Consider the following 10620-nt stretch of genomic DNA (forward strand, 5'->3'; position numbering starts at 1 on the left):
CTATGGTTTGGACCATTCATTGGGTGGGTCCAAATACTTTTGTCCATCTGATTGGGACATAATTCGAGGGGCTTTTGATGGTTTAAAAGAAACTTTTTCCAATGTAGGGATAAATACAAGAAAATCGTATGGAATCCACCCAAAATAAGACACGAGAACGGGACAGTGGGTGGAACGGAAGCTTTCTTTGTAGGGTCCTGCCTCCGCCTGAAGTTGTTGAGCTGATCCTTCCGGACCCGGTCGCTCAACCCCAAAATATGAGATGCTCAACTTGAATTTAGCAATTGTACGCGCGGGACGGTGTGGGGCTGCAACTTGGTTGAGCTGGACCGAGCTCAGTTTGGACCAGCCCAGATTAGGATCCACTCGGTTCGATGATACATCAGACCGGAGCAGGGGAGGGTCAATAGTCAATTTTTTATTTGGTTAGAGGATTTTGTGACAAACCGGTGTTGATCCATCCGATCCATCTGGTTGAACCGCTGACCCATTATAAGTGGTAGGGATGTTCATTATCCGATTTTAGTTTGGTTTGGAGAAGATTTCAAACTGTTTTAGGTGTAAATTCGATTTTACATCGATAGAAAATATGAATGGATGGAAAATGGAACCGGTTGTTTTTGAATATTTACACCAATCATGTTTAGTTGTCAAGGTGTAAATTTTGATGTTTTTTTTTTCAGGATTTGGAGTAGACGTCAGTATAAATTTCCAACCATACCCCAATATGCACTTTGCAATAGTCCTATATGATGCAACAATCCTGATCCAACGGTTTCCAAATTATTTGAATTTGGACTATGTCTTGAGCGTCTTGAGCTACTAGCTAATGAGTTTGTCCACATATAGTTTTAGCCTATAACAAGTTGTTTGTAGCTTTAGCCTCCTAAAACCTGTAGCTTGTAGCAGATGCATCATTGCTCGCCATTTGATGTATCTGCTAACCTATAGCCCATAGACTCTGGCTCTTTCCTTGATACTTCTCTTCACAGTTCCCTCTACTACAAAGCACCAAATGAGAGAGAGAGAGAGAGAGTAGTGGAAGTGGAACGAAGACCAGAGAAAATGGCAGAGGCATACAAGATGAGACAAGAGGATGTGAGAGTTGTCCGGGCAGAGGCGTCTAAGAGGTTGTTCAAGCAGCAAGCAGAAGGCGTAGCTCACAGTGCACTTTACCCTTCTCTCCAACGACCAGGGGATTTATTTTAGTGGCTGCTGTCACTTCACCTTGTATGCTAAAAAGAAGTCCAAAGCTTCCACCGTTGATGTGGAGACATTAGAGTGAGGAATTTTACCTTGATGGTAGAAATAGGTAAGTTTTACATCAACAATTTCAATGTATTTTTTACATCAATTATCAATGTAAAAGTACTTCAAAATCGAGTTGTACACTGATTTATAGTATAAATATACACTCTATCTAGATGCTTGCAAAATCGAGCCGTGGTGTAAAGTTTACCCCGGTTCAATTTTACACCTCAAGCAAACGTGGCCTTAATAAATTTGAGTCCAAATCATAATAAAACAATTAAGCCTGGTTTTTAATATGGTTTGGGCCAAATGACATATTAACAAATACCACCTATTATTGTTATATAACTTGCATTCACACATTCTCATACATAAATAGTTCATTGGGCATTAAATTGCAAATTTGAAATTGAAACAAATAACAACAATGTATAAAATACTTATATAATTTAAACATGTGATTAAATGTTAAAGGACCTTTTTACAAAATAAATGACCAAGTTTGATCGTTTGACAAAATCAGTTATGTTTTTTAAATAACGACCAAACAACAAGTGGGACAAGAAAATCTTTGACACTCAGACCAAATTGCCCCTTTTAACAAAAATATAAAATATAACTAACAAAACGAGACAATTGTTTACATTATCCTCTCATGAGCTACGAGACTAAGGGGAAGTTAACATTTAGGGGCAGTCACAGTTCGAGACTAATTTTTTTAAACCGAATTGAAGCAAACCAGTTAACCACTTTATCGGCCAGCTAGTTGTTGTCGGAGGTGACTGCTCAAGATGGAATAAAGATAAATCGTAATACCTTGAAGTCCAAATAAACAAATTGCGAAAACAATGTAAGCATTCATTGTTGATGACAAAATATAGTATTTTGTTTTCCTTGGATTGTTACCTCTGAGAAAGATAGTAACGACAATCAACAGTGACTAGTGAGGCGGTAACCATGTCCAAAAATAAAGCCTTCAACCAAGCCCATAAATAGAGAAGGCAATTGGTGGTTTAAAGCCTTCAAGTCATTATGCAACCAAAAGAGTCTCTCACAATATTCAAGTGTTCAGCGTTAAGCGTTTCTTCATCCTCTTGCGAGCAACAACCAGGTGTCCTTCTTCGACTCTTCAGTTCTTCCTTTTGTGGTGGTCATTAAGGAAGAATGAATGCATAACCTTACTTCTTAAAGAGAGATAATAGATTGAGAAGAAGGGAAAGGGAAGTATGGAAGGTGGTGACCAGGACCAAGAGGGTGGAACTGACAAAGAGCATCAAATAGAGGCTAGGGTTCACTGCTTTAGTTAATCGGTGTTCCATAAAGATGGAAGATTGGAAGGTGTAATTGTGGTGGTAAGGTGACAGAGGTTGGTTAAGTCTCCGAAGGTCTAGAGAAGACGGCAATAAAGAGAGACTGTCGGGAGGAATACCGATTGTAAAGGATAATGGGAGGAGATAAGAGAAGGAAGAGAGAGAGAGAGAGCTCTTATCAGAAGCCCTAGATCAGGGTGACATGGTATTGACTGACGTGGGGGAGAGTTATTTTCCTTTTTATAGAGATGACCCTAATGCTATAAAGAGAATGATCTAAAATGATATATTTATCTTTGTGTCAGTTATTAAGGGAAACACCATTGAAATTTCACCACATGTCCACGAGATTCTTTAAGGACAAAGTTTTCCTTCTCCTAAGGGTTCTCACATGGCACATGTAGGCTATGTTTCCTTACAGGTTTCCCTATGGACACATGTCAAGGGCAAGACTTGGATCTGACTGGTGTGCTCGGGTGTTCTACCTATGAGGCACCTCGTCACAATTAGCTATGAACAAAAGGAATGCCAATTTCCTATAGGCAGGTGTCGCCGGCCTCAGGGTCTATCATCTATTCATTACAGCAAGACTTGTCATTTCATGCTCATCGCAATGTGCTGATAGTGCACTGGGCTCATCTCGAACTTGAGATATCATTTTATGTTCATCGCAAGTCCCAGGTGATGTCAATTGCTTATCACAGTTCTAGGGAGGTGTTTTATGTTCATCGCAAGCCTCAGATGGTGCTTCGTGCTCATCACAAGTGTAGGATAGTCTTCTGTGCTCATCACAAGTGTGTGGCCCTTACATTAGTTTGATAAAGTGTCATTGTGCCATTATAGAGGTGTCCTGGTTGAGATTTCTCTAGTTTTCTTTTAACATCCCCACCGCAGTCCTGGTGATAATGAACTGCATGTACTTACAGAAGGAACCTAGGAAGTGATGACTTGCCCCTCAATCTCGGAGGGGAAATTGTTAGACAGTTTTGTATGCCCTTACCTTCAATCAAAATGATGTACTTTATGAGTTAATTGTAAATGAATAAAAGTGCATATTTGATTCATGTTCCCGTGGTATGTTTCTGTGTAATACCCTTAAACTAGACACTTAATGAGACTCGTGTTAGTTTAGAATGTTCACAGCCGGTGGATCGGTCTAGGGAGACCTATCCTGATACGGCTAACACTGTGGTGCCACCAAGTCGGTTGGGGTGGCCTGTCTCAGCTGCCAGGGTGAGACCCTAGGCACATACAGTGTAGGATTAATTGAATCTTTGAACTGAACCAGATTTCCAATATTGCCCTGGACCTTAGAGATTGATGGGCAAAACTGGAAAGTTACACTCGACCCCTAAACTCGATTATGATACTGCACTAAGTGTCGGATTGGGTTGTCTTTGATATACCAATCAGTGAGATCCTTAGCAGGGGTCAAAACCTGGGTATGTTGGGACAGTTTGAGAATTCATCTGAGTGGGTGATCATAGTGACAGGATCAACCCCTTTGTCGGACAAAGGTAATGATCAGGGATGCACTCTCACTGATGGAAACCAAGACCGTCGGCAGCCGATTTCAATCGTTGATATTTGTTTTGCAAAGTATATTTTATATGTGATATAAAAGTATATATATTATGGTTTCTAAAATGTTTGCAAAAAGATTTTAATTCTTGGGATCCATATAAGCAGAGAGTGAAACACTGTTCCTTGCAGCCGAGGGAGAGGTCCTCTCTTGTCGGGCAGTGTATGATCATTATGAGCTGAGAGGTTAAGTGTAAGACCATTGAGGATAATACCTGATGGGCTAATCTTGCATCTGCCCACAGTCCCTGGGTGTTACAAGGTGGCTTGGCTCAGGGACTACTTAGGGTAAGTGTTGGGCCCATAGAGCCCATGAGATGGGTTTCAGGGGGTGCACTGTCCATAACAGTGTATTCAGCCAGGCCTTGTAACAAAAGCTGGGCCGAACCCATGTGGCTGATGTGTAGATCAATGTTTGGGTCCCACGCCATACAAGGAAGCCTAACTAGGCAGCAGTTTGGAAGGCTAAGTGAATACATAACCTTAAATGGGCCTTAAGCCCATTTTGAACTGGGCTGATTTGATTAGTCATTTAATGGGGCGAATTCTGAGATGGATCAGCTGATAGGATTAGGCCTAGACCCTATCCACTTAGAGAGTCCAAGATCTAAATAAGATTTAGATTTGAAAACCTCCTAATTAGATTAGGAGATGACTGATCTGATCTGCAGATAAGATAAAGGTTATCACTTATCACTTAAAGGGACTTCTTATCCAAATATGATTTGGATTAGCAACTCCTAATGAGATTAGGAGCTGATCCCTTTAGAATTATAAATGGAGGAGGGGGCGGCAGCCTTTAGACATGCAATACACAACTCTTGTCTTCAGAGCTGAAATCACAAGAAGAGAGAATTCTGCTCCCTGTGAATACTCTCTTGCCGCCTCCTTCCTGCAACCGTCGTCTCCAATAGTTCGATCTCCTCTCTACAGGAGTAATCAAGATTTGATCTTGATACCAATTGGAACTGTATTCACAAGCCATCCAATTGATTCTTGCGAATGGTCAAGTTCTTTTGGAATAACACTGTTGATTCTGCTCCACCTTGCACTGTGCCATTTTCAGTGGGAGCAGATTTTGGATCCTTCCTTAGGCGTGAACACCTCCATTGGGAGATACTGTTTCTCCGTATCAGGTATAATCCCTCCCTGCTCCTTTTGGTTTAGATCTGGTTCAGTTTATGGTTCAAGAATGATCCTTGAAAATATGATTTTCTAAATAGGGAATTCGATTCCCAGTTGAAGGGAGAGAAAAGTTTTGAAATTCGCCCCCTTACTCCGCAATCTTTGGGCGTCCATGTGACGGATATCCTATCCCTTCAGAAATAAGTTTTGAAATTGTAAAATAATTAAAAAAGAATGGCAAAGTCTTCCCCTCGATATCGGAGGGGGTGACTTACCCCATCGAGTTCTATGTATGAGTGTCAGGAGGAGGAAGACAATGAACAATAACTTTGGCCATCTCAGATTTAAAGGGCAATTTGGTCAAATAAAATGTTTTTCTAGTGTTTTTGTCTTTGCAAGCAAGAGTGTAAAGTTAAGTTGTTATTATTATTACTAATACCAAAATTCCAATGATGCTTAACAGAAAGTATGACACTAGAGTTTCATGATTAATGGTGCAATTTGTATGCACAACTACTCTATATTTTCATTCACATATATGGAGGAAAGGTTTATTACAATTTAATGGATCGACAAGGCCCATACACATTTTGGATAAATGGTGCCGATTATCATGGGATTGGAAGACTTGCCCCCAAAAAATGGTGAATGGCCAAGATACACGTAACATTTATGGTACTCAACACAAAGTTGAAAATAGAGAACATCCAAAAGGATCCCAAAATTGACAAGGTTTCATAGTATACCAAATGCAAATAATGCTAAATGAAATAAGCCCCTTTTATTGATGTTTTATAAGGCAATTAAAACATTCTTATGAAATATCAATCTAGGATATAAGCATGTGACTTCTAGAGAATCATGGGTCAAATCATAAGTAATATGACATATTGACTAGGGGTGCTCATGGTTTAAACCGTGGGTTTTTTTATGAAATGAATCAACCTGATTGGTTTTTTAAATATCTTAACCGAAACCAAATTAATGCAACTGGTTAACCGGTGGATCAATTAACGGCGGTTCAGTTTTTTTTGTTTTTATGATGCACTCAAAATTAAAAAAAAAATGAAAAAACCTTCCCTCTTGCAGTCTTACATCCCTAGTTAGTTCAATTTTGAATACCCAATCCGCTTCATTCATTTTATTTCTTTTTTCTTTTGTATCCTCAAAATAGATGATTTCTATCTATATACAAGCATGTCAATAAAGCCTTACAACCCTATTTCTAACCTCAACTATGTTTCATAACCTTTGTAATTTTTCTTCTTCCTTTTTATCCATATTTTCACTGTTTCTTTCATAAGCTAATCAATGTCTACATGAACATAATTGATGAATTTTTTTTTGAGAGTTCGTTTAAACCATAAGCTAAACCAGGACTGAGAATTGCAAGCCCACCTAAAACAATCCATAACAACATCTCTGAAAGGATTCTTGCTGTTGCACAACAAATGATAAACACACCAATGAGCAATTTTTGAAGTGTTTGAAATGTTGCATAAGCTCCTTTACATGTTGAGCGTATGCTACTCAAACGTATCCAACATCTGCAAGACAGGGGAGACGGAAGTGTTCAATACATCAAAATCCAAGGAAAAATGTTGGGCCAAGAAAATATTTTATGTTAAGTTTTTGTACCTGGAGTTTAGATAAGGTTGTGGATGGCAAGGGTTGTTGGTTGGTGGGGCCAAACCACTAAAGTTTTCCTCCCTCATGCTTTGGCCATCCCTAGTACAATTTTTTATGCACTCAAAATTAAAAAAAAAAAAAAAAAAGGTAAAAAACTTCCCTCTTTCACCCTACAAATTTCTTCTTATAAACCTTTCAATCATTGAGGTCCATATTTCCTTGGACCTGTGGCTAACTCTCAATGGCAACCCCAAGAACCTAGCTGGTAGAGAGCCATACCTACAACCCAAGACAACCACTAGTTAGCCTATGTTGGGCACCTCCCAAACAGGGACAAGTACACTCTTTTGGATGTTTATCTTTAGCTCTGATATCATGCATCAAAACATAGGCACTTGAAGAATTAAAAAGCATTTTTCCTACAAACCAACAAACTAAAAAATAAATTAAAAAAAAAAACTCACAAATACTAATATCCCTATCACCTAAAAATTCTGAAATTGGTTTAGGAATAGCTAGGAAGAAAACTGATTTAGTTCTCCATGGATTATTTCTTTGCTTTTATTTCTACATCACCAACCCAATGACTAATTATAAAATAGCTACTAAAAGAAATTATCCACCATCAATATTAAATCAAAATCTTGTCATTTACTACTATAACCTTGATCAAAACATCAATAAGTCAGTCCCATGGTCTATAAAAGAACTTATAAATTTATTCACTTGTCATGCTCTTACTAATTAAAAGCAAAAATCAACTTAAATGACAATGTCCTTCACCTTATCATAGATATGCATGCCAAAATATGAAATAAAATTGTCACCACTTAATTATTCCATGGAGCAACATAATAATAACTTTGAAACCTACTATTCCAAGCCCTTCCCTTCCCTTTCCATTTCCCATCAAAATTTTTTTCCTAATGGTACAATCTTTGGAGGGGAAAAACTTAGTAGAAGTAGAACCAAACACAAGTATGGCTGTCAAATAATTAAAATAAATAAACAAACTTGTATGGCTGTCAAAGAATTAACCAAGACAAAATCAATCCTATAGTAAATATATTATCTTTCTCTTGCATCCCTAATTCAAACCATAACCACAATCATACAATTTGCATCGTAAAAATCAAAACCACAACCGCAAGTCTATAACCATAAAAAATTAAGAAAACCGCAAGGTTCACAACCATAATAAAACAAATTTACAATTTCACACTTCACAACTACAAACACAAGTTCCGCAACCACTCAACCACTTAATCATCAATGTTGACAAGAAGATGCTCCTTGATCAAAGATGACATTTCTGACATAAAAAGACAACTACAAATTAGAATTAATGTAACAAAATAAGCATGTACAAGAAAAACAAAATTGAAAAATATAAATTTTACTTGATTCCATATTTTCAATCTCATCTAAGCTCTCCTCTATATAAAGATAACCACGTGACAATTACAACCAATATTGTCCACAAATGATAGCTTCTACCATTCTTGAAGTTAGAGAACTACAAAATGAATCAAGCACATGACTTTTAGTACTAAAAATTGACTCAGATGCAATTGTATACACATGCATAGCTAATAAATCCCGAGCCACTAAAAAAAGCACTCAATATTTAGAAGAACTATTTTTCTACTAAGCCAATATGTCAAATGATTTACTTTTTGGATTTTCACATTCCTTCCCTAAATATTTATCCAATTTCATTTTGTTCTCTACACCTCCTTGGCCCGTTTTTTGCTTGTTAAATAATGAATTCATGAAGTCAACAATATCCTCCATATTCTTAACTTCCATATCATTTGGATCCTGAAATTGATTATTTGAGTGAATATTAGGAGATGATTGAGCTAAATTATAAAACTCATTCATAGAAATCAAACCTTGTTTCACCTTTTTTTTAGCACTTTAGTAGTATCAACATCATATGACTAACTAATAACCCAACCCACATACTCCAATTTACATCGGGGCTCAAGAATAACTACAATGATACTAATAGAGAAATCATCACTTCTTCTTACTTCCCAATACTTGTCTTGCTTCCTCTTCATCTTAGAAGCCTTAAAACTAATAGATAAATCTTCACTCTTACACATCTGAGAAAAAACAATTCCAATACCATAAATTTCTTTCATGTACTTATTCTTAATTATATAAAGTGAGCCAGACAATTTTAATGTAATTTCATAGAAAATTTAAAAAAAAATGTAGCAAACCACGAGCATATTCCCAATCTCTATCAATAGGCAAACCCTTGTTTTAACATGAGTAAGATCATCTACATACCTACTATCAACACTCTCCAACAAATCAAACGCCTTTTGAAATTTCAAAGCAGATTCTAGCATTAAGTAAGTAGAGTTCCACTTAGTTTCAATATCTAGGCAAACAAGACCCATACTCACTATTTTTTCTTTCTCCACACAATCCTTGAATCTTTGCAACCTTATTGGTGAAGATCTTATATATTTCATTGCAGAACAAATCTTGAAAATAGAATCGTCTAGCTCTAACAACCTTTTTTTGACAATTAAGCTCAAAATATATGCACAACATCTCATGTGTAAGAACTCACTTCTTAAGACACATCCCTTCCAATTATTAAGTGTTTTCTTTAGATATTATATCCCTACATCATTTAAAGTTGCATTGTCTACCATTCCAATGAGCACTCTTTCAATGCCCAAGTCAAATAAACACCTATAAATGGCCTTACAAATTATCTCTCATGAATGATTAGAATTTGACAAATTTTAATTTTTTTTTGTGCAAATTTACACTCATCATTGATGAAATGAGCAGTAAGACACATGTAATTAACGTCAATGTTCAAAGTATCAAAAATGCAAGGTGTACCGAAAAGACAATTTTAAGATACGTATTAGGATACACTTTGAATATGTATGGATACGGACGAAAAATCAAGATACACATAAATATGGTAGAAAATTCCAATAAATCCAATATATATATTACTAACAATATTTACAAATTTTATATGATTGTAAAAAACTCATTTAAATGTAAAAAACCATAATTTAATGATTTATATAAAGTGTGACATATCAGGAAACAATTAGTAACCGTTGAATAATGATGGAATAACTAAAATGTAAAAAAAATACTAAAAAACTAAAATGTGAATGTCAATTTTCAAAAAAAACCAATATAATTAGTCTTAATATTTATTAGTATATAAATTTTAATAATTAATTCTAGCATTTATTGCAAAACACTTGTCACTCATTAAGAAACGTAAAATTTTACTAAAAATTAAAACTACATATAATCATAGCAAACAAATATGTGTGGCTCATTAGTGAACTTGTGGTTGTTAAAGTCAAGTGACCAAGGTTTAAATATTGGTATAGCTAAAATTTCAAGTTTTTACACTAACAAAACGAAATTAATGACATGGCTTCTAAAGCACGAAGGAGAGAATGTTAGGAATGGGAAGAGAAAAACTCTCTTACCCGATGTTATGTCATAGCTTGTTTGGACAATTTTATCCTGAGACAATTTGACAAAATTGACATCTGCAAAGATATCCAAGATAGTTTGAGCACCATGTATGAGGAGCAGAATTGTTCTACAAGAGATAAGGTCTTCAAACTGTTGATGACCATGAGAATGACCGAAAACCAATCAGTTCATGACCATGTCATGCGGATGATACATTGCATAAATGAATAGGAGGCACTTGGCTCTC

The sequence above is a fragment of the Nelumbo lutea genome, chromosome 1 (genome assembly GCF_056320005.1).
Source record: "Nelumbo lutea isolate HS-2025 chromosome 1, American lotus-T2T, whole genome shotgun sequence".
NCBI lineage: Eukaryota > Viridiplantae > Streptophyta > Magnoliopsida > Proteales > Nelumbonaceae > Nelumbo > Nelumbo lutea.